A 27254-nucleotide genomic window follows, 5' to 3' on the forward strand; every position below is an offset into this window, starting at 1 on the left:
ACTAGAAGTTCACAGCTGTCGCGAACTTTCGTCTACGGTTGAAACGCGTGAAACGTTATCAACTGAGAAACGTCATAACGATCAATTTTCGCGATAAAAAGATTTCGCTAAGTGCAACTAATTTTTAGTTAATCATCCATAAACAGATTTTTATTCGTTCAAGAAAGAAAACTTAATGATGACGATATTAATTTCCTACTTTGATAGCAGATATAACAACTAGCAAGTTGTGGAAGTAGAATTGTGATGTAATAACGTAATGATAAAATAAAATTGTCAAGAAGCAAACATATAAAATACGTTTCAGACTGAATTGCAAAAGTGTAAATTTATATAATAAATTCTTTCAAACTGAAATACAGTTTCTTTTTTTTTTTTTTTTATTAGTACAAAATTTCACTCAAGAATAACTAGAAATCTGCGCTGGAAAATCTGTCGGCATTCCACGGCTTCATCATGCTATCGAGGTCATGGTCCATCATAGTATCGTTGCGGAATAAAAAATTCATCCCTTATCCAGCGGGTGTTGGACGAAATAGCGGCATGTATCGAAAGTACCGACGCAACAAGTGCACTCCCCACGGCCGGTCGGTTCTTTTTATCTCGCAGCTGTTTCGCCGGTGCATCGACGATGCATCGTGCCGCCGATCCCCGGGCCCCTTGGCCAGGAGACGAGGCCAACGACGAGGTATGCTAATGCCTCTCATAAACCTCTGCAACAGGTTCATTTCTCTGAGGCGCGCGAGCCAAGCCGCGCGGCTGCGAAAATCCACGAAGAAATGCATCCGCACGTACGACGATCATTTGTCACCTGGACACCTGAAAAATCTGACGGGGGCCAGCTTTCGCATGTGGCCAACGCGGATTCGTTTTGTTAACGAGCAACAACCTCTGGCACCGTGAGGTCGAACTCTGATTTTCTGTTTCTCTCTTTCACGAATTCTTCGCTTTTTGAATTTCTTTTTTTTTTTTATTTTAGAACGCGTGGATTATGCACGATGCGAGCGATTCGCGGACAAATTCAACGCGATTGAAGTTTTTTTTAAATTTAAAAAAGAAGACCGATCTGCATAATGAAGTGTAAAGCGCATAAATCTTTTCATGTTTCCTATTGAAATGATAATTTTTTGGAAATGTTTTTGGTACATGGCTTGGCGCTATTGAAAACGTGCAATGTTTGATTAAGGCTACGTTCGTTTTAGCGATAGTCATACAGATTGTTAAAGAGGGAAGACGCGTGGTTAATGCGACTTCAAAGAGATGATCTCGATCGAGAGGATGAAATCAACTTTCTTCACCGGAACAGATACCGAAAACGAACCCTTTCCGTGTTGGAAATACTTGGACTAATCTGGCAATCAATCTTGGGGTAGGCATAGTCAAAAGCCAACAGCTGCTTTCGTGAGCTGCTCGGTGACGTCACTGAAAAAGAAAGATCACTCCCTTGCAGCATCCTATTCGAAGTAAACGACTATGCAGCCACGATTTTCCCACCCTTGAATGCACCACTTTGCCAGTTTCTCACAGCTGCTTGCATTTAATCGGTTCCTCGCTGTTATCGAATCTGTTTGGTGTTGCCTAGTATCTTAAAAGTCACTGTTTTCCGAATTCCACAGATTCTAGATCATATTGTATGTTTATCCTTTAATTATGGCTGAATGCTATTTAATCATGAACTAGTAAAGGGTTATTCCATGATTTTTGTTTGAATTTTTATGTTATATGAAATATTTCGAGATTTTGAATCCGTAATTAAATTTTAGTTAATGAACGAAATGGAAACTCAAAATCGACGAATTAGAATCTAAATTCTTCTGACTTAAATAGATAAATATTTTAATCATTTTAGACGATGATCGTTTTGTAACAAAGTTGAACTTTTTAGTAAACGTCGAGACCTCTCGGATATTGTATATCAACCTAATTACAACGTGCAAACTTTCCTTCGACTTTTCTAATCCTTCTGAATCATGGACTTCCAATAAATTTCTTCAAAATGAAAGATAGTCGGACAGCGTGTTGCTCGAGCATACAAGTGTTTGCCAACTCGTAGTCAAGGCGTAATATACACGCTATTTGCAGTCGTAAGTTCGCTTTTATTACTTGTTTGGAAAGCCAGAACCCCTATCACGGTGCCCCGAAGGACCCGTGTGGCCAGCGACGGATTACACGCGTCTCACGGGTCAAGATCATCGTACGACCATTAGCCGCGCTCGTCACCTCATAATCCGTCGACACATGACCCTGACTGACCGGAAGGAGACCTACCAGACTTCTATCAGGAAGAAACACGCCGACAAATTCCTGTCCTACTACCTCATGACAGACTAATTACGTTTGTATATGGATTATTCGTACAAATTTATTACTCGCTACAATATAACATTTTCTCTTTTCATTGTACTTGTTTATCTTTCTTAGCATTTTAATAAATGATACACTACGTGTAATAATTTCTGAAGAATGGATATTTTTTGAATTTTTAATGATACATATTCAAATATATTTTTTGGATAGTAATACAAGCATATGCATTAGGTCGTCCGAAAAGTTTCTTTCGTTTTATAAGGAAATAATAGATGCACAACATTTTCTGTTTTATATTATTTTATCGAATTACGTATAATCCATTTTGTTCTATCAAGATAAAGATCATAACGTTCGACAGATTAGGTTTCATGTTTGTATAAAGATGCGTCGTTGTAAAAGACAACTTACTATTTGCCACGAAAACATTTGATACATAGTTTAATTGTTGAATATTAGGTTGCGGATTCTTACGAAAGTATATATAATATTTTCATGAGCACAATCAACGAAATAGGAGTTAAATAGTTTTACCTATTAACAATTATTACGGCTCAAGTCCATTTCAAGTCCATTTCAAGTCCATTCAACTCCATTCACGGATATAAATACATATTAGGTTGTCCGGAAAGTGTCTTTCTTTCGCAAACGTGTTTTTTACACGTTTTTCGTGCAAACGTGAAACCAAGTCTGTGAAATATCGCGGTGTTTATCTCAACAGAACAAAATGGATCGATTCGACTAAATAATATAAAACAAACAACGTTGTGGGTCTATTATTTCCTCATAAAGCGAAAGAAACTTTTCGGACAACCTAATATATTCCACAGTATTCGAAACAGTTGTCCGGTAATCCTCAATCTGTATTGTAGATGGCCTGTGAATTACACGACAAGAAGCAAAGAAGCGTTCCCAGCTTAAATACTATCTCATCGATCAAAATTTGAGAACCAGTCAGCAATCGTTTCCTGTATCTATCTTGGAGCGGAATAGACCAGTAGTCATTAGCCACGCTGATCGTCTAGTAATCCTTTGACAGACGACCCTGTCGGAGGAAACAAGACTGACCATTCTAAATGTGAAAAGCACGTGGGTTCGTGCCGATCTAGTTTCGACGTCGACCTGCTCCCGATACTGGAAACCTTTCACCCTCCTAACGAGTTGTCCACGCGATCGTGGATGACCCTTAGCCACTCTGACCCGTGAAGAACGACCGTTGACAAAGTTTCCACCTTTCCACCCGTCGTCCACTTCATCTTGACGTTGTACCAGTCTAGAGAACCGGTGATTCAGGAATGGACGTCGTCGTTGTTCCTGTTGGTCTCAATTCGACAGCAACCTGCGAGTAGCACGCGTGCTGACCACGCCGCGAAATCGTGAATCGCCTCTCGAAACGAGATCGTTGCTGGTTTGTTGGTTTCCGGTTCGTTGAACGACACAGTGAACGACCAGTTCGTGAATTCAGCCGATTATTCGTGTTCCTCGACTTCGTTGACCCGTGGCTCCCACGGGGATGACCCCAACGCCGTTGACGAGCGGTCATCGCTTTTAACTCCTCCTTGTAACCGCTTTTATCGTTCTATATATCTTGTAACGTGGTAACGATCGAGGTTCTTGATCGGAGAATTCGCGCGAGTAATCAATGTGCTTGAATGTCGGTTTTCTAGCGTGTCTGTTGAATTTATAAGCGAGAGTTCCTCGTTTCTTCACGGTTACCGGCTGTTTATGGAGGTAAGTATGAGTCGATTAAAGAAGAGGTGCTAATAATAAGCAAAGGTGAATGGAGGAGAAGGTACGAAGGTAAAAGGTTCTTAGACTTCATTAAAGGGAAGGATGGGTTACTTAGTTAACGTAGATCTGTGAAGTTGTTCGAATTATCGTGAGAACGTTTTACTTGTAATTGACGAATTTCTAGAATTCTAGATGCTCGGAAGGTAAATAACTTTTGATACGTTAGTTTTACCGTGTGCATTCTTTGCTTTATTAACGGAATATTTCGTTCTCATTCGTTGCGAAGATTAAGTAACTTTTAAATCGCTCGTTGCTGATTTTATATTGCCACTAAAGATATTCTTTCGCTGTAGATCTCGAAAAACCGTCGTTATTAAATCGATAAAATCTTTCGATTCCTAGAGATTTTCCCATAGGTATACGTTACCGTTATTTGCATAGGTCCTGGCGCCTGGACAGACATCCTGTGAAAAAGTAAATCGCCCTTTCGGCCCGGAAGGATTCGATTTGACAAGCGGCGATTCCAGAAACCACCTGAGATCATGATCGTCACGTTGGCATGGGGTCCCGTGCGTGGATACCAGTCTGAATTAAGAAGGCTCCTTAAGCCGGTGACACATGAACAGGATCCTCAGACAGGACCCTCGTCCTTCGTGTAGATCCTCAGATACATGAGGACTTATGAGAGACGAATCCTCGATTTTTACTTAGGAGAATTTTTTTCCTCGTCCTTCTTCTATACTCTGCTCTCTATTTGTTATTTTAATGATCATTCTCATCCGCGTCAAATAATTTTAAGCTCTACGCTAAAACCCTCCAACTTCGTTCAAATCCTCGATTTATGAAACTAAATACAGAGATAAATCGATGTTAATAATTGATATTAATTCATTGACTGGATATTATATACTTCGAGATCTTAAAGTTATTAATGGCAACGAATTCCATTGGCATTATAATTCCAAGATTTATATAAAATAGCGATATTCAATTAGAATGTTCCAGTTTCGTATTTCGTATAAGTTACAGATACAAGAGTTTGCGAAGGAGGATAAATTACTTGTGAAATAGATGAAAGATAATCACAAATATCGAAGATTAATCGATAAAATTTCAGTTAAAATAATTAAACGAAGAGCGAAGAAAGAAATGTCCAATTAATGAAATATTTAATTCCCAACAACCGGTTTCATTTCTCCTTTGCTCAAACTTCTTTCAAATAATATTCTCAAACGTATTCATAGTACATTCGAGCAATCGGTCTATGATTTTACCGAAGAACCGGCTGAAAATAATCTTCTTGCGAATCGTTAGACCGTTTGAATTCCGCGTAAAGGGTTCCATACTGTCAGGGGCGGAGAGACACGTTCTGATTTCCCTTTCTTTTCCAGGGGGTTGGAATCCCGTGAAACGATATCCTAATGGGACCGTGACAGGGACCTGTCCAGTGGTCAGAGGTCCAGATGACGAACCGGAAATCGGGTCACAGGGGTCAGAATGCGAGTCACCGGACGTCGCTGCGAATCTGGTTCTGAAACGACTCAATTCTCCTCGACGTTCGACCTTTGCTCCCAGGATATAAAAGATCGATTCTTCGCGACGAATGGAAAGGAAATGTTACCTCCACCTGTTTCGACGTGAATACCTGTATTCTCGTTCAACAGATCTTGTAACGAAATTTATTCTGTCGATATTCTACGAGACGGATATATTTTTAAAGAAATATCGGCAAGATTGAAAAATTTTATTATTCAGATCTACAAATCGTAGCGTCTGTCAAATTGTTTCGTCTTTTATTTAAAACGAAGTACGTATGTTTGATTCTATCTATCTTTACTTTAATTTAAAGCTTTGCAGTTTATAGATTATTCCTTGACACGTTTCCTTTTCCTACCTTTTAATTCAGAACATATTGTAAATTATTATTGTTACGTTACAAGAACACTCTACTATATAAAATATATATTCTATGTCTTTGCAGTATGAATTGAAAACGTTAATTTTTAAATTTATGAAAAAAGGAAGTCTTTATATATGTCACATCGACCAAATGGAACTTTCATTCTAATACCGCAATTAATAGAAATCTAGGATAACAACCTTGCGTTCTATGAAAATCGTGCATCTTACGAAAACGCAAGAACAAAAAGCGAACAAGGGAAAGTAATCGATCCATCGATTCACCAACTAAAATCCTTTATCTTCCAATAGAAAGGGAAGAATAGCAGTAGAAAGAAAAAAGGTGCTATTCATGCGTTCGTTTAAGGATCTGATCCCGCAGGGCCACGAGTTTTCACGAATCTCCCTGTTCGACGAGGAAAACAAGCCGGGAATCGTTCAGGTAAAGATGAGCTGGCGAATCGTTTCTGTTGTCAGTCCTCCTATCTCCGGGACAATGGCGTCCCGTCGTCGTCTCGTATTCTTCGGCCTAATATTTCTCTCGGAACCCGGCAGCGTAACGCGACGAACGAACGGGAGAAGGGGTCGAACGAAGAAAAGAGCCAACGAACGCGAATAAAATGTAGGAAGGAAAAAGACAGGCAGACACACGGAGCAGATATACAAGCAAGAAAATATCTCGTGATGGTTCCGGAAGAAATATACCTCTAACCGTTTCCCATTCTGCGAGCCAGCCAGTTCGACGAGGGGTTAGGTTCAACTTACCTCGTCCGCGACGATTTGCCGATCGTCGAACGAACTTCTTTGGCCGGGAGAAAGGGGTGCTCAAGAGAAGGAAAAAGAGAAAGGAGAGAGAATTGAAAGGTGCTTGACGAAACACCGGGAAACATAGACACGAGGGGTTGAACGAGAAGTAGGCTGCGGTATTTGGCACAGAAGGGGTGACACGTTGCACGGATGCTGTGGGAATGTTCTCACAGAATAGAAGAGATCACCTGTAGCCATTCGGGACAGTATCCTGTACTCGAGAACGGGCATCTCTTACCCCCAGCGATCGGTGTCATCTGCCGCATCGATCCCGGAATCGATCGTTTTCGACTCGAGGATGCTGGAGACGAGGAGTGCGAGATTCCGAGGTTTGTGGATTTGATCACACTTTCGCGTATCGTGTACGGAAACATCGGTTGAAGAATCTTTCGTATTCGAGTCGTTGCTTTACAAATAATTTGAATTTGCATTCACTGCAACGGATAATAGAAGTTGTACGCTTACAAATTTACATCTCCTTGGGCTAGAATCGTTTAAAATTATTAGACTTATTATAATCGATTAGAACTTCCCAAAATGTGGTGTTGGAATGATAAACACGAAGATGCAAAAAGGATTAAAGGATTCAACAGATAAGTAAGTAAGACAAAATTTGTTATTTTAACGTGAAATAATATTACGCGTAACACCTTTATCACGTTGTTTCACACTTTCGACGTCAGTCACATTTTTCGTGTTCCTGACTGGTGGCGGGTACGTTAATGTATAAAAGTTCCATTCCCCAGCGCGGGGAAACCGCGCGAAACCTATCTTCGAGACGAGATAACCGACCTGCCGTATTTTCTCTCGGGCCAAAGAGCATGGAGGCACCCCTCCGTGCGAGGTTGTATCCCTTTTAATTTTAATTTCCTACCGAAATCCCTTCCTTATAAGCGCACAGGCCGGGGCCAGTCAATGACTGTCAGACGAGCGGAGAAAAATGCGTAGACAAGGACGGAAGAGGGAAAAGGAGGAAGAAAGACGAAGGGAGAGAGGGAACGAAGAGAGGGCAGAAGCAGCCTCCGCTTTTCCACGCACATCATCCCTTTTACATTTTAATTTCTCCCCTTTCGCGTCGGCCTTTCAAAGCCTTCTGTCCTCTCTCTTTCTCTTCCTCCGCGTCTCTATCTCTCTGTTCGTTCCCTTCTTCGACTAGGTGGCATCCCTTTAACATTATAATGTTCCCTCTCTGCTGGCATCTTTCTCTACGAACATCGGTATCTCTCTTTCTTACGAGCTTTTCCACCCCTTCGTTATGGTGTAACGTACCGATTTATGGGTTAGCAAGCGAATTCTAAGGAAATGTTATGCCACCGACCTGGAATCGATGCGGAACCGTTGGAAACGATCCTCGTGGACGTGGAACGGCCGCGTTTACTCAATTTCCGGCCCTTTCCGGGGCAACCGTTTAACCTAGATTAAATTAACAACGAAAGTAACTGGTCCGTGCTAAGCGTTACGTAACGCGCATATTTCTAACCCCCGAACGACGAAATTGGTGTCTTCCCGTGCGGACGAATTTTCCTCGTTGGGAAACAGCTACGGCTTTCATCCCTGGTGGTACCTTTTTGTATTCCGGGTAATTTTTTTTTAATAAAAGGATGATATAACGAGGATTTGAAGCATCAATATTTTTAAAAGAACAAGCTGTTGAATTATATTTCGGATAATCTAAGGAAATTATGGTGCGATAGGATGATCGGATAAGAAATATTTTAATTCTTGATTTTTCCAATATTAAATAGAAACATTACTATACCAATCTGTATGATTCAATGCTGATTCAAACAGATACTTAAAATTATTAATTCTTAACATAAAAAATCTACGACAATTTTAATTCTTTGTCTACACAGTTATATAGTATAGAGAAATACTATGTTCTAAGTAAAAACATTAAACTCATTTTTTAAATCATTTTCTACAAGTTTTCTAAAAGATATTATTCGATCAAAAGAAGGGAAAAAGAGAAATATTAGGTTGTCCGAAAAGTTTCTTTCGTTTTATAAAGAAACAATAGACGCGCAATGTTTTTAGTTTTATATTAGTTTATCGAATTAGTTTATCGAAGATAATAATAAAAATATAACGAAATGTATCATACCTAATTCAATGAAATAATATAAAACAGAAATTGTGGTTCGTCTATTATCACCTTATGAAACGAAAGAAACTTTTCGGACAATCTAATAATTATCAATCCGTTCGTATTCCTACAACCGATGCATTATCGCGCGAGGAATGGAAGAGTAGCCCCGGAAGTCACGAAACCGTGGTTGCATCGGGACAGTGAAATTCCCGGAAAAGCTGGCGCGTCGTAGTCGCTCGTGGGGAACCGTTGGAAACGATAGAACGTTCCTCAGGCGCATTCGGTCAGGATTATCGAATACCTGGGGATTTCGTATCGATCGGAGGAAAGAGTCTGCCTGAGTCTCGTGCGCGAATGTGTGCCGAACGAGGGCCGGCATACATTAACGGACGCCAGGACGGAAATTGGATTAAACCGATGGAATTATTCGCGAGGATTTTGCATACACCTCACGGTAAGGCGTTCACAATCGCGTGCGCCGCACAATGCGCCTTCCTTTTGTGCCACGCAACGGAAATCTTTCTACTCTTTCAAAAGCCGACAGAATCCTCGTATCGATACCATCCACGGCCGTATTTCTAAAGCTGGAACCGTCGTGACGGTTAAAAATATTATCCGGTTACAGTGTGCGTGTTAGGTAGATTTCGCACCGATGTCGCATTGCGTCGCGTCCATCGTCGCATTGTACGTAAACGCGATGTGTTGCGTTGCTTTTGAAGGATAGCGGACGAAAGAAGTAGTTGGATGTAAAGAGAAATGGTGGAGCGAGTGCTTGTATATTTTATAAAGGGCTTAGAGTGTGCTTGTGGAAATATAGAAAAAGCATGATGGGGTTAAAGAAGCAGGAGAACATACGTTCGTAGAATTCTTCTATAAATAGTAATCGTAGCACGCTATCGTTGTACCAATTTGATTTCATGTTGACAGTGTTCATTATGGTACAGCTGACTTATTTAATAAGGGAATGAAAATTGTATCAGGAAAGAGATACGTTAATATAAATGATGTTCTTTCGATGTAATTGAATTTAAATTTCGATCCAAACTATCCGAGAATAACTGTAGTCAAGTTTAATTTCACTTTCAATTTCAATTTAGATTGAAACGCAAGTTTCCGATGAGAAGAATGAAAAGATCTTGGTTCTAAAATTATTCGGCCGAGAAACTTTTAGAAGAAGAAGAAGTTTCAACTTAATTTTCTTTCTTACTTTGAATTCCATGAATAAAATTATATTACGAGAAATGCAAACATTACTAAAATATCTTTACATGTCGTTAGCCAATCGTTCATCGAAATACTTTCCTAACAATATAAAACAAAAACAAACTTACCAACTATGCGACGTGATCTTTTACAAACTCTCGCGAAAATTTACAGAATTCTGATCTTTACCAATAATCTTGTCCATCGTCGTCATTCTATCTACTAACGATTCTTCTTAACTTATCGTTGAAAAGCAACAAACTTCGCCAGAGTTTGTCCAATGGATATTCCTAAATCACACGAAACTTTGATGTAAACTGCAGCTTGAACTTCGGCTGGTTCACGAGCACCTCGCCGTAGCCGAACTTAAACCTTGTCGACTTCCAAAGGACTTCGATAAACAGATTATACCGCGAACTCGAATCGAGAACACGTTTAATTTTTCAACGTTACACGGGCCTGTTGTGGAAGTTCGGTGACCGAAGATGGCGCACAACGTTTCCGTTGATTTCGCATTCGTTTCGTGTAAATATTACATGGCCTCACGAACACGTACAAGGGAATCCTTAAAGGGTGAAGCATCGACCGCAAAAAGATTCGTGATTAATGTACCGCTTGACGGACTTCTGTCCGACACGGAGTGTCTCGTCGAGGGTTGGCGAAACGTGTGAAAGCGTCGAGGTACAACGCTTGCGGTGTGCCGCGCGATTTATTTTACTAGCTGCAAAACTACAACTCTTGACCACGTGTCGAACACCGAGCAAGAAGATGAAGAGAGGTATAACGACAGCCAGAGTAACAACGGAATATATATCGTCACACGTGTTGATGATTAATCTTTCTTCACTTTAGGAAAGAAGCGAACAGGTTTGCTTTCTTTTGGATTAAAAGAAACTTTCCAGTGTGGTCAATGGATTTTAGATCGACCTTTAATTGAGGTTCTTAAACGAAACTTTTTTCTGTAATTTGTATTTCTGTCATCCATCATATCGTGTTTCGAATATTAGATTAATTTAATTGTGTTGTGAATTGGTTCGATTACATTATAGTAGGTTAAATTTCAATCTAATTTATCGTGGAAGAGAAATATGATTCGGTATTACCCGCTATAATTCACCATTACCGTTACTATGCAATAAGTTATTCCGCAACACCTGGTAACTTCTCGTAAATTCCACGTTATGAAGAGGCAAAGAGATGGCCGTTTCGCGAGACACGTGAATAGGATTATCGCACTGACCACGCGCAAGACCGAAGGGGAAAGAAGAAGGAAACGATTGAAAGTTCGCCCGACGTGTCTCCGTTGCGAATCTTCGGATTAAGACGAGCTGACGAGGCACGTGCTAGATCTCCTGAATACCGCTGCCGTTGGAACAAGAGTGACCATTGGTCATTGTCGCAGGAGGGAACACAAAAGGAAGAGAACCGGTTGCCTCCTGCCAAGAAGAACCGCGGCACGTGCTGCCAAGCATGGTCCAGAGATTGTTTTAAACGAGCTGATCCTGAATAACACCGTGGTAATATCGAGTAGCACCTGTTCATTTAGAAGGATCAAGTCTATGTCATTGGTCAGTGAAAAGGAAGTAAAAGAAAAAAAGGGATGGGAAAGAAAAAAGATTACTGCAACTCAGACAGTATTTTTTATATATTTTTTTAGCCAGTATATTTTTTCCCCTTTTTTCTATATTTTCGAGCAAAGCACGTTTGAAAATTTTTTACTGTAATAAGAACAATAAAACATTTTTATTCGACGAGAAGACGTTCATACAAACGTCTTGAAACGTTCCCTATATAGAACCGATTTTAATATCGTTGCTCAAAAATTTTCGCCGATCTCGAACGTATTTTGTCAATGTAAATTAGCAAAATGCCACAGTACAAAAATAACAAAGTTGTGGCCAGATTTTTCTACTGCCGTAAAAAGCATACTTCGATCTTCAATTTCTCAGGATGTCACGCACGACACTTTCCCCTAATTCAAGCAACCGTACAATCGTCAAAAGCATACAAAAAAATCCATTCCACTGCAAACCCACATAGGAATAAAAGTTCCGCCGTTCCCGTACGCTGATCATCTGTAACGACAAACCGTCGAGGTTTCAAACGAAATCATTTCGAACGAACGCATTCGTGCGACAGGCCAAAAGTCCATTCGTTGCCTCAAAGCTTCGAGCGACGAGAGAAATTCGTTGGCCGCGAGCGCCTGGAAATTCCTATAATTTGCATATTATCCGTTACGACAGTTGCTCGCCTTTTCCTCTCGCAGCAGCTTTGAAGGCTGCTTTTTTCTCTGTTTGCCTGGTCATCAGAGTCGGGCCTTGGTACGTTGGCTGGCCGCGATTCGCTACATATTCTCAAAGGGCGTCCAACGTACCCCCGTCATCCCTGTCGTTTGACCGCGAGCGTTTTCTCTGACAAGCACGTGCTGGAATCACGCGCACACTAACGAATCGAAGAACGTACGTGCACACACATCCACGTACGAATCGCCGACCTGTAACAAGCGTACGCGCGTTTTACCTGCAAACAATAGAAAAATTTTTGGCCAGCGGCCCGTGTGCCACCGTCGACATGCCAACTGAAATCGGATAGGATTGGGCAACGCCCAGATTTTGACCTGTGGTCCTCCACGTAAAACACCTTCCCGGACGGCGGACGAGTGTCCAAGGGGAAGGGGTAGCACCGAATTCAATTCCATCCTGGACGACATCGCCGCCGGATGCGAGCGTTCGCCTTCTTTCAGCCGTCCATGTCGGCCGATCTTCCGCTGCACGTGCTCCTTTACGACGATATTTCGGATCCTTCCTCCGAATTACCACCCCTAACGTCGATTCACGTCTATCACGTCCCTTATGCTACGCATTCTGCCCAGTTGATTGTTGTGTGCGCGAAATGTTCCATAGCTGTGTGATGTTTGACGAGTACTGTGAATTAATCGATGATGAACAGAGGCTCGAACGTTTTTAAGTGCGCGATATCGTATTGGTAGGAGAAAGAAGAAAAATAAGTTGTTCGCTTGTTTGAGAGAAAAGAGGATTTTTAGAATGAGGCGGATTTTGGAAATGGTTAGGAGTAAGAAATATCGAACGTCGAATAATCGAATTTGAGGTAATTTTATATTCATCGATATATTAAGTAATTTTACGTACGATCGATACTCGTTTGTAATTAACAAAATTAATAATGTAAGAAAAGAGCGCAGCTCGGTTTCATCTCCGACGAATACGAGGCTACGTTTGCCATTCGTTTCCATCCTCCTGAATTCTCTGATTCCTTCGGTTATAGGATCGTTTCGCGGTAACTTCAGCCATAGTCGAACGAACTTCCGAACTCCTTTCTCCGAGCTTCAATTCCGTCTCTGTTAGCCGAGCGGCACACGTTGCACGTTTCCCCCGTTCCAGTATTTTCAATAAGAGCTTCCGACAAAATCATTATTTGAACGGGTTTTTCTTTGTCAAAAATCTGCACCGCAGCGTTTATAAATTTAGAACGATAAAACTAATTGATCGTTGCAAGAGTAGAAATTATTTCAATTAAATATGTAATGTCTATGGTCAAAGCATAATCCGGAGAAAGGAAATTGAAGCGCACCAGCCTGGTAAAAAATTTCCAAAAGTGAATCCCACTTAACACATCACGATCACGTGCTGAAAACCACCAAGTTCGAGTTGTTCGACCACGACCCTTGTTTAACGTTAGTCGACCGGGAAGGAAAAGTACAAGCACAGGAGGAACATTTCACGATTAATCAGGATTAGCCAAAGAACCGACCCTTAACCTCGTACTGTCCACTGTTCGGGTGATGACCATCAGTCATCCGTTTCCCTTTAGCCTGTACACGATTCTCGGACATCCCTTCTTCTGTAGCTGCACGGTCACCTCGCGAGGACCTATAAGCCGGACGATCATTACTGTGTCATTAACTTTGACGACCGTGTAATCGTGACGGGCCACAGGTCAGGGGGCGAACAACGTACCTCTCTGGCCAAGCTGAGGTCACGTCGGTAAGGTCACGGTACCACGTGGACCGACCTCTGCTTGATCCAAGTCCTTAGAAATTAATTGACCTACCCTGAAGGATCGAGAGGCGTTTGCTTAGGAAAGTTCCAAAGTCAACCAAAGTAATGCCAGCGACGCTTCAAGTTTTGCTATTACGCCGACGTCCCTTACCAAGTCGATCGTTCGACTGGATAAACGAATTGATTCGACGGTGAGTATCATTTTGAAATTCGTCAAAAACTTGCGCTTAAAACTTAGATGTTTAAATAAGGTTAAATCTTATCTCATTTAGGTCTAATAGAATCTAATAGAATTTAATAAACATAAATATATAATAATAATAACAGAAGAAAAAATTGTAATTATTATCCCAACCACGTATAATCAGACTTTTTATTTTTACATAGTTCGATTCGAGCGAATCGTTTCCAGTAAATTGATTCGAGCGTCTCGTCCGGCGCGATCTCATCGCGAGTCACGATATCTCCAATTTCGACTTGCTCCTTCCCTTCTTGTCCTCAGCTTTGTTCCCAGCGGAGTGAAGACCAGCGCGTCAGGCTTTTCCCTTCGCCTCTGCGCGACGACACGAAGGAAAAGAATCCCGGTGCAAGATTAAAGCGTAATCTGCTTTATAAATTTTCGCGCCTCGAGACGCTCGGCCCCGTGGTTTATTACGAAAAGTGTTGTCGGCCAGAGAAACGTCCTGTTTAACAATGCAGACACTGGGGTGCATGGCGGTGGTTGCATTCACACGAGTCCGCCACGACGCGAGATGATGCAGGTCATCATCTCACGGGTTTCCCCTTAATGAAACGCCGGACCAGGAGGCAGCGGGGACGTGTAACGCGCGAGGAAGAAAAGAGACGGACACCACACGCAGGACCACGAGCCATTGTCCTTGCAGGACGGTGGGCACCAGGTGGCTAGGATCAGGACCATTACCTTCGTGGATTAATTGCCATGCAAAAACTCACGATGGCTAACGGAATGATAGGAGTGTCCGTCTTCAACGGTTCGTACGCGTCCAGGTCACCGGGCAGGCTTTTTGTCCGCTGCCAGGAAGACCAGCATAAGTTATCAGGATGATTAAACAGGGGATCACTGTGATGCGTCGCGAGACTCAGAGGGGACACGTATATTGGTCCACGGAAAAGGGGTGCAGGATTTGGGATGTTGCTAGGTTGTTTTAAGACTAGGAAGATTTGGTAGTAGAAAATATTCTTCGTGAGATACTTGTCTCCCCTTAGGTTAAAGCGGAATAGACAATTTGACGCGGAATAGGGTGACGTTGTTGTAATAACTCCTTTGTTAGAGATGGCGTTGAAAAGGAGATATTAACTTTTTAAACGGAAGAAAAACACATCATTGTTATTTTCTTCCTTACAGTGACATACAATAATATATTATTCCTATTTATTAGGGATGGTTCTTATCCAGAAATCAACCTAATTTAATTTCCTATTATTACCTGAAATAAAAATTTGAGAACCTTCTATGTATGTTCATGATTTTAAATATAAGAAATATATTTTTAATCCCTATATCAAAATACAGTGGTTATGAAAAGTATTCGCACATCATTGTATTTATCATAACATTTACATACCGATACTAATTAATTAAATTTCATATTACATACTGCAATTCACAAACCGTCAAAAATCTTAATTTCAAATAAAACCAACCAACCAAATTTCTCTATATTCCATACCTAACCTTGGTTCCTTGTAGGAAAGCCTAATACGGATACATCGCTTTAAAGCGGCGAAGGGTGAGAGTGAATGTTCGGAGGGTGGTTGCCACGGCGGTGGCCGTGAGGCAGCAGCGTAGGCGGCTGGGTTTTTGGGAGTTGGTGATTCTAAGAGGTCCGGCTCTCACACGCGTGGGCCTCGTTTCGCCTTCTATCTTCCTCTCTCTCTCTCCCCCTCCCCCCGCCCTCTCTCTCTCTCTCTCTCTCTCTCTCTGTCTCTATGTCTCCTTCTCGTTCCCTTGGCTATGAGGGTTGAGGAAGGGGGGTGAAAAAGGGGGAGAGTCGGTAGCGGCTCTGGTCCAGGGGGCGCCAGTATTGATCTCACAGCCCACTCCTCCCCTTCGACCACCGTTGAAGGAAGGCGGAGGTGGTTGAAAGGGTGGGTAAGATGTCAGCATGCGTACATACAAAGTAGCCCAACGCTCGTCCTACTCGCCGGCCGTGTACGCAGTGTCTTGTACGTTGTCTGCCTTAAATAAGTTATCCCGCTGAAGGTAACGCCGTCCTGCCGTATACCCGGTGCACGGTCCCCGGCAATGTATAGAGCCCCGGGTCATTTAAATGTAGGAGTTTGTAATCCTTGAATTTATACGCTCGCGTATGTCGGCTGATGAGTCCACCTGCTCGGTGCTCTGGCTGCTTATTATGACCTTCCAGCTATAAAAAGCATCGTCCTCTTGAAAAAGAGTCTTCACGTCTTTTGCTCTCGGCGGATTGCCAGATATTAGGCAATAAATTCGAAATAATGATCGAAATTGAATGTTATTTGTAAGGTGGTTGTGTGATGTTTTAACGATGGAGAGTGAAGAGATTTGTTTAAAAGGAATCGTATAATACGTTTAATAAAGACACGTTATGCTTAACCCCTTGACAGCGCGATAAAGTTACAAAGAATTTCAAGATTTTCTATATTTATAGCATCAGATATGGAAAATATATACTTTCCACTTTTTATGGGAAATAGATATTAATGCGGTACGTGTGGCGGGATTGAAGATAGGAAAGGATCGGAGAGAACTTACTTAGGTAGTTACATAAATTTGTTCATTTGAAATTATTAAAAATTTCCAGTTGGAATAGGTATTTGTATGAGATACCGTTTATAACAACTTGAAATAATTGGAGGGTAAAGTTATTAATCCTTAGATGATAATCTCCGATGTCGCATAGGTATTCGCGTCGAATAACATACTTCAAGAAGGTTTACAAAGTCAATTTCAGACGCATAGATAACGTCTTCCGTGTCAGACCACCTTTATACAATGCGCCGTGACAATAATCGCCCGCAATCGTGGCTCCTCTCTGCCATTAATTTCTCCTCGGCCGCGATCGCCCGCAGTCCAATGGCCCAGGACATCATCAGCCGCTGAACCGAGAAACGTTTGTCATTCTGGTGCGGCTCGCTGATCATCAACTTATCGTTTCGTCCGCAGAAAGCGATACATCGAGCGTTACGCGATGATTTACATCTTGTCGCCGAGTCACCGGTATCGTCTTCCATTGTGTAACCAGGATACCGTTGGCTCGGTTTCCTCTTAACTAGTACGATCACCCGTGAACGAGCTTATACAGGCACGTGCTGGTACATACAGGTGGAGAACCACGCGTTTGTACGTGTTCTGTAAAACGTTGGCCGAGCTGACGTTGGTTACGAAGAAAGGACAAAGGCAGGCATCAAGGACACGGCCTCGTAATTATCTCGTGCAAAGGCACGCGCGCGCGCGCGCGCGCAATGTCCATTAGTCGTGACACGGGGCGCAAGTTTTCCTCGTTACGCTCATGCGCCAACGCACGTACACACGCGTGCCACACAAGCGTGAATAATGTAAGGAAAGCCGGGCAAAAGGGATACGTCGGGGGAGAAAAAAGCCAATAAGGGCTTTGTCCAACGGGGTGGCTCGAGTGCAGAAGATGCTGCCCCTCTACCTTAGCGTGTGCCCACCCCCGGCCGGATGGGGAGCCGTTTCCCAAGGAAAAAATTATTTTTTAGTACCTGCTGAAAAGTCTTTATTTTCTTCGTGTCACGCTCCTTTTTATTACTTTATATATATATATTTTTTTTAATACAGCAATGGGCAAACGCGTGGAGAGGCACGCGAGCGTGAGTAATGAAAAGGAGAGAGGTGCCATGCAAAGGGATGATGCGAGGTGAAAAACCGATAAGGGCTTCACGCGGGTAAGTTCTTTGTGGGTTGTTTCTGCGTGCGAAGAAGCAGCATCTTTTTTAGTACGTGAAAAGTCTCTTTCTCTTTATACTCTCTTCGGCAGCTTGGTTATAGCTATCTACGCGTCGGACGTGTACGCGAGCATGAGTAATTCAAGGAAAGAAAGATCGGTTAAAAGGCTGGCCGCGAGAAAGGAAGAGCCAATGGAGGACTTTGCCCAGCTAGGGGACGATCCCCTGCACACTATCCCCACGTTCCAGAGAAAATTATTCTTCGCTCTGAAAGAAGTTTCGTTTGCATCTTCCGCGCCGGCTGGAAATAGACGCGGCTAGGAAGTTCGGCACGGCGTGACACCTCGTGGAATCGTCACCTTTCAACGCAACGTTCCTACTAACGTGCAATTCGGATGCGAGTAAATAAAAAAATCTTAAATAAAGAAACAAAGGAATCATTTTCTCCTTTGGATGAAAAAAAGGAGCATGTATTGTTACTGGTACAAAATAGTGCACTTCCTTTCCCCGACCTACAATTACTTCTGGGGGGAAAATTACGTTTTACAATTTTTAACTCCAAAAGTCCTCTCATATACTATTTATTTAATACTACTATTTATAATACTATTACTATATATAATATAATACTATTTATTTTAATATACTGTTTTCTGTTTCGTTCCACTAGCAAATTGCGTGCATCGCAATATCTATGTTTATCGAAAATATCATTCATTTTCGAAAAAATACCATTGAAATATAGCGTACAAAGATAATGGTGTGCAAAAATTCAAATAAGATGCCCTCAGCACCACGGCGAAACAAAGTACACAAAGTTGTCGAAACAAACGATATTACTCGTTGGATGACTGGATATTAAATAATTAAAGTGCTATTCTGCGCCGGTGGCTTTCCGCGGTTCGTGCAACTACGTCCTTTAAATTACTTTAATTAAACATCTCACAACTTCTCCTTATCCAGGGTCAGGCAACGATCGAGAAACTTCCTCCGCGGTCTCTCGCGTTAAACCGAATCCGGTTAAATTCCCAGGCAAGCGATTCATCGACCACAAATGGCACTAGCCACGTGTACGCAGCCACAAATCAAATAATCGACGTCTAATGATACGAATTTTAATCGGTGATTATACCATTTCATGCAAAACATCAATTTCTGTACACGACCAACGGTCGCCTAACGATCAATTATATCGCGCCCATAACGCTTTCAGTGGAATGACGGAGATAATGAATTTCCCCCGCGCATTCCCTGCACCTTTCCACCCCCTAGTATCCCTGATCTTCTATACCGCAGTCTGTGTACCTAATAGCATAGAGTGGAGGGCGCGTTGTCCAGAATCACCCTCACGAACGAACACTGACCCAGCGACGCGTGATTCGCGTATTCGGCTGCTAGCACACTAGCCCATAGTACACGTACACACATGATCGTAACACAGACGTCTTGTTGATGTATGACGCGCGCGCACGCACGCACACATAGCCAGATGAACGCGTAGTGTGTCGAGCACTTGCGCGCAAACTTGGCTCTGGAAGCAATTTACATGGCAGCATCTCTCCTCCAGAAGGACGAAGGGTGGCCTGGTTGGGATATAAGGGGGTATCGGGGGTGCGAAGGGCACGGGAGTAGTATGAGACGGCACTGGAGCATTGTAATTCAAGTAATGTAAGCTTTATGCAAAATACATGTTAGTTAGGAGTGCAGGAGATAGAGCCACCCCCGTCCACCACCCTCCGACCCTTGTCCGTCTTTGCATCCCTCTTTGTCTTACCTAGCGTTCCCTCTGTCCCGCTTTCTCTCTTTCGTCCACCGATCTACGTCTCCTCGTACCTTGTTCCTCCGATTCCCGCTACGCATTCCCTATCCTCCTTTCTCGTTTCACCGGGGTATACTTCGCCTGGACGCGGCTACTCCGTGCTCTCCGTGACCCACGCGCGCGTACATACACATCCACACATACTCCGTCACAGGTACACGAACGTTCCTGTGAAATTTATGTGTGGATATACGGCGACTCGTGCACGAAGGAGCACCCTGTACGTGTTTCGTGGGTGTGCGACTGTGGTCGACAGTTGGTTTATGCAAAAGTGTACGTTACCTGGTTACATGTAAGGGAGTGCGTAAGGGCGCACGCACACCCTTGACTCGCCTCCCGTCACACCCCCGCGTTTCGTCTTTTCTCCTCTCACTCTCGTGGCTTACACACCCTAAACCACCCTTGACCAAGGGATGGACGGGACATTGGCGTAGCTTGTCGATTCGAGGGTGGCTGTTTTTTCGTTTGCCCAAAAAATTTGTCTTAACTCGAATTTCTTTCTTAAACACACCGGCATGCTTGAGACATATATCATACAAGATCATGTTTGGTTTGTAATGTGGAGTAGAAACTAGAAAATGGAACGAATCAAAGTAACAGGTGATCGATTAGGTTGTTTTCTGTAACTGAATAGAGTAATTCGTTCGGATACGGATGTGTAGTATGTGCCGGAGGCGTCAAGCGGGAGGTGAAAATCTTGGAAAAATTGTCATTTTACGCCAATGAGAACGACGAATGAGTCTAAGGGTGTCGACCGGATGTAGAAGCTAAAGGGGTGGTCAGTCCTTTACGTGGACCGTGGCGCACGCGAAAGCTTCACGGAGGCTCGCAGCGGCCCCGAAAAAACGGACACACACCCTCTGAGAACTTCGTAAATAATCTGGAAGGCGAACATCCCCGCCGTAAAGAACTCCTTGCGATCCTGGAAAATCGATTCTGGAACTGGAAACGGGGGTGTAGATGAAATAGGTTCTTTCTATTTCGTTATTTGAAAAAGAAAGGAAAACAAATAGGTATGAGAAAATAAGTTGAAGGTTGATTATCGCGAATTATAACCAAACGCAAAATTTTAATATGTAACTTAGGAAAAAACGTTTCGATTTACTTTTTATTAAAATGACCAAAAAAAAAAAGAAAAAAAAGAAAAACAGAAACATTGATTCGTTCTATTGATTCAAAATGATATCTGGAATCAGAAATAATACAGAGTTTTACAAAGAGCATTATAAAAGTAGTACGAAGGGGGGAAACAATAAACTGACAATTCGCTAAAAAGACATAGCACGTCAAAAGACCAGAATTTTGAAAAACTGCCTGTAAGATACAAGTTGTATTTTATTCTTCATCTCGTAAAATAATACATATGTATAATGTTTCAGTTTGTGCAGAGGATGCAAAAGCGCGTTGTAATGTCGCTTAATGGCACTTAGTATAATACTTTGCATAATCGCGTGTCATGTCGAGCAACCACGTTGCACGATTCATGGAAAGTTTTCGAGCCGATATGCTGTTTTACCGAGAAATACGATGCGTGTCGATCTACCGTATTGGAAGTTGCGTGACGCATCGAACGTAGATTGTAAAAAGACATCATTTGCAGCGGAAATGATACAAAAGTCGGGATCGAAGGATCGTGCATTTCCTGTATGTCGGTCGCTGGTCCGTTTCTACGAATAATCGCGATGAAGATCAAATGCGTGTTAATAATAGGAGACTCTGTTGCGTGCAGAAGCTAAATTGATCATCTCCGCAAAAATTAATTGTTTGTTTTTTTACGAATTATATAGTACAGATCGATTATTCTTTCGGCTAATGGTTTCCTGTAAATTGTGAGGAAGATTATATGAAATTATTGTAGAGAGAGAGGGAGGGGGGGGGGGAAACTAATTCTATGCAACTCACATAATGCATTCGTAAAATGATTTTCACACCAAATATCCAAATACTTTTGTGGATCATTGTATATCACTCAAATCGTATTCAATCTAATAAGAAATGTAACAGTGTTATCACTCCAAACGGTTGGATAAAATTAATAAGAGCAACAGGGCGTCTAGTTATCTACGGTATAAATGATTAACGTGCTGGTCCAGTGACCAAGCAACAGTCATTTATCCCCTTTCTATGACACGACGCGTATCTACATCAACGGTCTTACGACTATATCTACATCCATAAGATCCCGCATCTAATTTGCATGGGGTTTAAGCCGAGCTCGTGGCCCCTAAGATCGTGGAAACGACTTTCGACCATGGGGCTGGTGAGCCAAGTGGCCAAGGGGGTGGTAGGTATACGCCGCCGTAGAGATGAGCTACGGGCAGTTCTGACCCCCTCGGTGAACAGAAATTACCCCCTTATCTCCCACCGGCAAGGCCGGCACCATATACTGAATCCTAATGCTCAATCTCAAGATAAACGGGGCCAAACCACCTCCGCCTACTCCCGTTGCAAGCACCCCTCGATAGCAGAATGGGGCAGATAGTTTCACGTTGCCTTCTCTTATTTGATAACTGCTCGACGTAGTTGGCAATCAAACTGGAAATTGATAATCCGGTTGCTCGGTACGCGAGAAGTTGAATTAATTTCTTCGCCGAGGGCAGATATTTATGTCGTGTCTATGTTGGTTTCTTGCTCCGGTCGTAGGAGATACGAGTTGTACGTGATGTCTTAATTCTGTGATTATTGTTTGCGGTGATAGTGTCGCGTTTTGTGAAACGATCGTTTGTAGAATATATCGTATATGTGTTTGCAAAAAGTGGTGTTCGTTGAGGTTGATACATGTAGACTTAAATATGGTTTTTTATTTATAAATAAATATTTAATTAGGTTGTTTGCAAAGTGATAAAGAGATACGAAAATGGCTGATAAACGTAATGTACGACATCGATTATAATATGTATTTCGAGTAGTTATATACTAAAATAATTATTTACAAAACTATGATACTCATGATAGTAAAAATAATCAAATAACTGGTACGAATACCTACTATACTTTGCTTTGTAATCAAGATATGATTATTCGACAATTCTGTTATAAAATTTCATCCCTAAGCAGTTCGTGTGTCGTAGAATCGGTAATATCGTTTTCGTAGGTATATAGTATTATCTTGATTAGGATGTTAGAATTCGCTTTGAATCGCGCTTGATAACCAGAATCAACGTGATTTGGACGAACAGTACGGAAACAATCGAAGTAGAAATTGATAACACGAATTACGAGAAATGTAGAATATTAAATTGGAAGGCACTGATAGACACGCCGCGCGCGATAATGGTGGACGATGTTCGAGTATAATACATTACGGAGATGATAGTGCAATTACGCGAATGTAATATTATGCTCTGAATTATTACATCATAAGTACGTCAAGCCTGTAATATACGCAGTAATAACAGTTACGATGTATACACGGTATATGCTAACGCTTCTATTAAATTATTCATCGAATAATCAGTATAACAATATTATCCCAGAATTATAATTTTATTATTACAGTCAATCAGGTTGTGCAAAATTAGCAAAGGGTACGAAGCGTATTACATATTCAATTAAAATCCGAGTTTAGGGGAGATCTATATATTAATTACTAATACAACAATTAATATGTTATATTCACTCCTTCTTATCCACTGATGCATCTATAAATTATCATACAAATATATTTGTTATTTACATTTCAATCGTCTTTTTAATGTTTGTAAGCTATAATTATGAATGATATTTTTAGAAATCGAACATATTTCAGTTTGTACATAATCCATTGTGTATAATCCATTTATATAACTATAATACTAAATATTGGAAATGATGTTACACTTCTATCGTGTGTAGTATTTTTAACGTTTAATCTTAATCAAATATTATTGAGAAAAACAAAGTAAATTGTATCGAAGAAGATAAGAATGTATTAACGTATAATACAGTGATTTACTTGCATTATCAAGTTTAAATCGCTTCTACGATGTTAAATAACTATTAATACTTAAGAATGTTAATCTCTTAGGCAAGAATAAACATATCATTAATATATCAAAGTATTAAAGAAACATCACTCATTCGTGACTATCATATCATATCATTCATCTTATAACACTTTGCTACATAGGAAAGCTATCGTGACATTATAAACCAAGATATCTAATCGGAGCAAATTTGATAAATCATTCGGTAAATTATTTGTGAAATCGTAATATTTCATAAACGTAACAAATCTCAATATACGTATTAATCCATGAAGAATTCGGCGATATAATATTTATTATTCGATACAAGATAATAGGATTTAATTAAAATTTTCTTAACTTTACGTACAATTTCATGGTTTCGAATTTTCTGTGAAGACAAGGCTAAACCAGACTTCGTTTCTAAACACGACAAAGCATGGAAGACGATAAAGACAGAGCAGAGAAGGGATCGTTGCCGTCACCCGGAAATTTCGGAGAATCGCCGATCGATGCAGGAGTGAGGAACCATCCCCTGGAAATTTGGTCCTGGAACGGACACCGGTTATATATTCCGCGGCTCTAAGATTAAAGCTCAACCTACATTCGCCAACTTACTGGCGTATGCATGTGTACGCGACGAAATTTCGTGCGACGCGCGAACGACGGACGCTAGGAACCTGCGATAACAATTGCGTTCGCTTTATTGCGCGCGGTTAACTTTCATTTTGAACGCGACGCTGCGCTAGGACGAAGATCTTCGTTGAATAAATATCCGCAGACAGTTAAAGTTTAACGGGTTGACTGCCACGTGAATTTTAAAATAAATAAATTGAACACTATAAAATTGTAAAAATTCTTTGTGCAAATAAGAATGTATACCCTATATTTGATACATCTATCAGAGACCAGATATCTACGAAAAATATAGAGAAAACATTAACCACGCTCCAAAAATTCAAAATGACGATACAATCCAAGTTAAAACTCATCCAACGAAATACATAATTATCGAATGGAAGAAAATCATGCCCACGCTTATCAATCACCTTCACGCCGAATCTCCTCCCACTCGTTCTCTCTTCGCTGAAAGCGCAGCCAAGCAGCCAACCATAGTCGAAATTGCCCTTAAACTAGACGCACGGCTAATATCTAGCTGCGCACCATAGAGAAGCGGCGTAAAATCCAGAAAACCCATATAACGTCGACATGCAATTACACACGCGTGCACGGTTGCGCTCGCGCGGCCATCAACGTGAGTCCAGACCGACAACTCTCTTGCACGCATACGAATCACCCATACAAGATTCGTCCATCCACACTGGTGCTTGTATGGCCACATGGACATCTACACACGCGCTTACCACCCGACGCGCGTAGAATGTAATTAAGATAAATTAGCGTTAAGGGGAATTGGGCTGAAGCTCGAGGGTGGAGGAGGCTGAAAGGGTGGACGAAACGCGTTTAAGTTAGTGTGAGTCACGCGAAAGTCCACGTACGTGTGTCTCCGTATACATAGAAAACGGCTAGAACACAAAGTAGCTTATACGTGTGTAGTACACGAAGTACGTGAACGAAGTACGTCTATATGTATTTGTTCGCCTTCTCGTTTGCCTGGCCGCGTGAACGGCGACGAAGAGACAGGTGGAAGCGAGGAGGGTGGAATAAAGAGGGCGAGTGGCGAGAGGAAACTATCCAGAGAAGTGTGTACGTGTATCTATGTGGAAGCGTAGTTGTGTGCACGTAATGTGTACACGCGTGTGTTTCTTTGTGTGTGCGCGTGGTTCGCGCAAGTAAGCTTCGTCGGCGTTACGGCACGCTGGAAGCTTAATGATGCATGCCGCCGGCGCCAAACGAGCATCCACTGATAAAGCGATGACCAGGGGGCGAGAAGAAGGGACACGAAACTCTTTCCGTAAGCCCGGACCAAGGTTATCGGGCGGGCTATCGATCGGTTGCATCCGGCCAGTTGCATGTTTTGCCGATAAGTCGAAGCTTACGCGACTCTGTAAATTATGACGCCTAAGTCGCCCCGTATTACGACAGTACACGAGACTTGCCCTGTTTGCGATTATGAACGATCGTCTTGTACGAGGATTTCATGTTTCGTGAACCGGAATTTTATTCCTTGCTTTGATATCTTTGGAATCGAATGAGGAGAATTAAAAATTCCTGGAAACTGCGAGTTCCAATGGATATATATCATAAAACTTCCGTGTATGGAAATTAGGCGAATTTAATAAACGAACTCTAATAAATACTTTACATATGTATTTGAAGTTCCGCATGAAGAATTAAGCTGACGTTCGTACGTTTACCACTTTTAAGAAATATTAAATTATTCATATTTAAACCTAGCCTAAAATCTTACTTATACAGAAAATATCTTAAAAAGAAGATCCATAAGAGTTCTAAAAAACACCGGCTCACCATTCAAGTCTCACGTCGATGCAACTATGTATCACACAGGTAGACAAATATTCTCTCATCAGAACCAACGATGACAAGCAACTTTTTAATCCGTGGGCCGTCAATCTCTAAATTTTTCAACGCAAACCATAAATTGTATCATAAATCACATAACTTTCTTGTTCTATCCACCTTGGTAAAAACTCGAGAAATCGATGATATCGCGTGGTTTCCTTGTCGCCGACCAAAATTTCTGGAAAACCATCGTCAGAAGCAAGCCCAGAAACGTAAACACTCGCGTACAAGCAAATGTACGAGGAGAAATTACGCAATTACCAGCTGCATACCAGCGGTATCTAGTGCGTTCGCCATGAGGTTTGGACAGCGGAGAAGGAACAACGCCTCGGGGATGCTGCTGCTGATGGACGTTTCCGATACGAGACAGAGACGACGGGAGAATGAGGGAGCGAGAAACGGCGCGCAGATAGGAATAGTACCAGACGAAGGAACCTCGCTGAGAGAACGAGAAAGCAGTTGTTCCCTAGTTTCTCCGGCTATTATATTATTTAATTAATTAAGTTCGCAAGACCCTCGGCAACCCGTTCGCGTGATTAATAACATTGTACGGCCGTAGCACTATTAGTCCGACCTTGGTTTGTGGATTTACGTTGTGCCAAGTCTATATATGTATTACGTTTCTGGCCATCAAATGGACCAGCCGACGCGACGTCAAATGCACACACAAAGGTTTCATTACCAGCGTCGTCTTCCTTCGGTGAAAAACAAAATTTTGGTTTCTACAAATTGGTTGCCGAAAGATATTTGGCTTGATAGTCGCATTAATCATAAATTGAACGGTGAAGAATCATTATTTATAAAAATTATGAATGTTACAAGCATCATTCTATAAAATCTGCTTTGGTTCTTACGATTATTTACGTCAGTTTCTTGTGATAAATAAATTTATTTTCGGGAAGAAATAGAACTAATTATATATACACCTGGATAATGAGATTGAGAAATCTATAAACGAAGTCGATGTATTTGGCTTTTGACAGGCTCATTTATTGATCAATGATTTATTGCTAACGACTGACTGCCGGTGTTGATTGAAAATATGT

At 41.7% G+C, this 27254-nt stretch overlaps 1 protein-coding gene across 1 annotated transcript in view; it reads left to right on the plus strand.

Annotated features, from left to right (window-relative positions):
- Positions 1-27254, plus strand: part of LOC126921076 (DNA-directed RNA polymerase II subunit Rpb4-like) — a 260919-nt gene that overhangs the window by 214973 nt on the left and 18692 nt on the right. The window lies entirely within an intron of this gene.

The sequence above is a fragment of the Bombus affinis genome, chromosome 10, assembly GCF_024516045.1.
Source record: "Bombus affinis isolate iyBomAffi1 chromosome 10, iyBomAffi1.2, whole genome shotgun sequence".
Taxonomy (NCBI): Eukaryota; Metazoa; Arthropoda; class Insecta; order Hymenoptera; family Apidae; genus Bombus; species Bombus affinis.